Source organism: Austrofundulus limnaeus, unplaced genomic scaffold (genome assembly GCF_001266775.1).
Source record: "Austrofundulus limnaeus strain Quisiro unplaced genomic scaffold, Austrofundulus_limnaeus-1.0 Scaffold691, whole genome shotgun sequence".
Classification (NCBI taxonomy): domain Eukaryota; kingdom Metazoa; phylum Chordata; class Actinopteri; order Cyprinodontiformes; family Rivulidae; genus Austrofundulus; species Austrofundulus limnaeus.
Window position 1 is genome coordinate 95637 of NW_013953093.1, and position 4044 is coordinate 99680.

The 4044-nt window shown below is 41.2% G+C and overlaps 1 protein-coding gene across 1 annotated transcript in view; it reads left to right on the plus strand.

The window, feature by feature from the left end:
• Window positions 1–4044, plus strand: part of LOC106531914 (ephrin type-B receptor 1) — a gene marked incomplete at its 5' end in the record, with an annotated part of 76245 nt that overhangs the window by 59260 nt on the left and 12941 nt on the right.

The window sequence follows — 4044 nt, forward strand, 5'->3', positions numbered from 1 at the left end:
GTTGTGCTGTGCTTGTTTGTTTTCTTTGCCGTCTCTCACCGCGGGGAGTCGGCGTGTCTAAGAAAGCACGCAGAAAATGAGGACATCAGTTTGAGTGTCACATGTGTGTTTGTTCCCAGAACATTAGTTCAAAAGGTATCAAGATTGTGTTTTCAAACTGATGTTTACTGCAGGCAATATTTTCTTGTGTTGACAGCTGTATTCCAATTACCTTCAAAGTATGATCAGTTCATGCAACACTTCTATACCTTATTTTAATACCCGCAGCATATTGTTACTATTAAGGGCTTTGAAATTACATTTATCCTGCTGTGTGTTACGGTAGGAAAGAAAAATCACTAGTTTTATAGGACAAGACATGTTCGATTCTCTGCTGTTTTAATGTCAACAAGAATTTAAAAGAAGGACTCATCCTTACTTTTACAGAGTTTTACTGCTGAAATCTGAAGGAGGTGAGGCACAGAACATGAAAAAGGAGGATCCACGGGATTGGATTGTTGACAGTTTTGTATTTAGGGTTTAATTCAGAGAAAAATAACTTTAGACATTAGGCTACAGTGAGTTTTGACACTAAAACCTGCTTTAAACAGCTGATGCTCTAAATCTTCTTCAACTTCCTACTTTCTGAATGTAATAACTTGTGAACAGATATGCAAAAAAGAAGTGTAACAAACCTGTAAAGTTATCTTCATCAACTGGCAGTCTGTGGGCCAGTAGTGGTCTAGAAACCCACTCGGTTTGGACTGCCAAGTATTAACCTATTCGTAAATCAAACACAATCTAACTGTTATCAGTTCACAGGGCACCCATTAACCCAACGAAGGGTCTCTGCAGTACATAGGGGGAGTTTCTTGTTGTGTGGGTGGAGTTTGTTGGAGTTCTTCCATGTGGGCGGGGTTTGTCCTAACAATGATTGTTGGAGTTTTTCCATATTCAAATTCAATTCAATTCAAAAATACTTTATTGATCCCAGAGGGAAATAAGGTGTTGTTGTAACTCATTTAACTAAAAACTTATTGTAGATGCCGATGCTGTGGGCAGGAAAGATCTTCTGTAGCGGTCTGTATTACAGCGAAGTTGAAGAAGCCTCCGACTGAAGACACTTTGTCTTTCTATGACAGTCTGATGAAGAGGATGGTCAGGGTTTTCCACAATGTTCTTGATTTTATGTAAAATCCTTCTTTGCGCCATCATCTCCAGAGATTCCACAGTCGTCCCCAGAACAGAACCAGCCTTCTTTATCGGGTTGTTTAGCCTTTTTTAGGTCCCTGGCTCTGATGCTGCTACCCCAACAGATGACAACAGAAGAGATGACGCTCTCAACAATGGACTTGTAGAAGATCTGCAGCATCTTACTGCAGACATTGAAGGATCTCAGCTTCCTTAAGAAGTACAGTCTGCTCTGTCCTTTCTTGTAGACTGCTTCACTGTTGAGTCTCCAGTCCAGTCTGAATATAGGCATGGTTTGTCCTAACCATGATTCTTGGAGTTCTTCCATGTGGGTGGGGTTTGTCCTAGCAATGATTGTTGGGAGTTTTTCCATGTGGGCAGGRTTTGTCCGAACCATGATTCTTGGAGTTCTTCTATGTGGGCGGGGTTTGTCCTAGCAATGATTCTTGGAGTTCTTCCATGTGGGTGGGGTTTGTCCTAACAATGATTGTTGGAGTTTTTCCAAGTGGGTAAGGTTTGTCCTAATCAAGATTATTGGAGTTCTTCTAAATGGGTGGGGTTTGTCCTAACCATGATTGTTGGAGTTTTTCCATGTTGGCAGGGTTTGTCTTATCCATGATTGTAGGAGTTCTTCCATGTGGGTGGGGTTTGTCCTGATCAAGATTGTTAGAGTTCTTCCATGTGGGCGGGTTTTGTCTTGTCCATGATTGTTGGGTTTATCCATGTGGGTGGGGTTTTTCCTAACAATGATTGTAGGAGTTCTTTCGTGTGGGTGGGGTTTGTCCTAACAGTGATTGTTGGAGTCCTTCCATGTGGGCAGGGTTTTTCCTAGCAATGATTGTTGGAGTTCTTCCATGTGGGCAGGGTTTTTTCTAGCAATGATTGTTAGAGTTGTTCCATGTGGGCGGGGTTTGTCTTATCCATGATTGTTGGAGTTCTTCCATGTGGGCAGGGTTTGTCCTAGCAATGATTGCTGGAGTTTTTCCATGTGGGCAGGGTTTGTCTTATCCATGATTGTTGGAGTTCTTCCATGTGGACAGAGTCTATCCAAACTGTGATTGGCGTAGGTTGGAATATAGGTGGAGGTTCATGGGTAGGCGAAGTTTGTCCAAACCGGGATTGATTAAAGTAGTTTGTCTTGTGGAGCAAGTTAAAAGAGGAAGTAATAGCAATGGTAAAATTGTTGTAAACTTTATCAACTGCATTTTTATTGTTTTAAATGGTAAATGGACTGAACTTATAAAGCGCTTTATCAAGTCCCTCCAGACCCCAAAGCGCTTTAYACTTACAGACATTYACCCATGCACACACACATTCACAAATTTAGATAATAATTATTGTGATGATGTAAAAAGTTTATTGACTTCAAATTTGGTGCAACTAGTATCTTCCTGTCTTGAGTTCTGACTAATATTCATATTCATATTCAAAAGTGGCTATCTTTTTCCAGGCAGGTTTGATCAAGCCAAATGGTTACACATCCTTCCACATGTACAGCGTTCAAATTTCGTGTGGTGAGGACCTTCCTGTCTCGAGATATGACTAAAATATTTATATTTTAAATTACCGGTGCATTCTGACCATTTTAACYGAGCTACACGTCCCCCCAGCTGCCCAGCTTTCTTCCAACCAAATCATTATGGCTACTTCAAACTCCTCCCACAAAAGTCAAACAGACCAATCATGTCTTGGACAAACTCCTCCCACTCAACATGAAACCYGCCCCTCCATTAACCAGCAAATGTTTGGATGCTTTAGCTTTTGGCATTAGTAAAAATTAAGAAAAAATCAGAGACCAAACTTTGAGTTTAGTATTAGGATTACTATTATGTATTACTTTATTTTTAATTGTCATTTCTCAAAGTTTTTCAAATACATCAGCTCACAATTTACCCCAGCAGCAGCTACCTTGCAGTAGAACTTGGGTATATAATGTTTTGTTTTATTTTCTTTCCTCTATAAGGTTGGCTGTCTTTTAATGAGAAGTTAATCAGTGGCAACATTTGAACTTTAGGACACATTTTCAAGTAGTAAAACTGAATCATTCACATCTGCAGAGCAACCCATCTAATCACTTAACCCATCTCTTTTTTCTTAATATTTACACGTTCTCCTCCCATCTTTTACGTCCTCCTAGCTATTTCTTTCCTCCTCGCACCCGAGCCTCAGAAGCATCCTCTGGAGCCTTGAAGACAGAGAGTCAGMGTAATGAGAGAGACAGATTTATAATAGAACAGTCTGAGTATAATGATGGAGAGACGGTGCGTGTTGCAGCCATAGCTAACGAGGGTCTGCGGGGGGCATTAACTATGCATGGAGCCGACACCCCAACTTGCGCCTRTCAGACGCGCAGACACACATTCAGCCGAATCACACGGTCACGGACCGACATGTGTAGAGGCACACGCACACACGCGCGTGATTTCAAAGACGACGAAGCGGTGAAGTCGTCAGCAGAGCCACTGCAGGTGCTGTGTTCAACATGAATTAATCATGAAAGAGACCTGTGATGTTTCTCTACACTTGCTGCTATTTTGATTGGCAGCGGTGCTTAGAGTGAATTTATGCATTACAAAGCCTGAGAAGTGTGCCGGGGTCAAGTAGAGTTCAGGCAAATCCCCAGCGCTGCGTTTACAGTAYTGGAATCGAAGTCAGCTTACAGACACACACGGAGCTGTTAACTTTAATTTTTTTTTTGAGGAAAGATGCTTATTGAAGTTAACTTTGAAGATGTAATGGCTTAAGAGTTTAAAGWAATGAGTGCATTTACAATCACGCTGCAGCAGCTCTTATTGAAAATGTTGTGTACGCCTCCTGTGTAGGGCTGCCACGATTAATCGATTAATCGACGACTAATCGATTATTAAAATAATC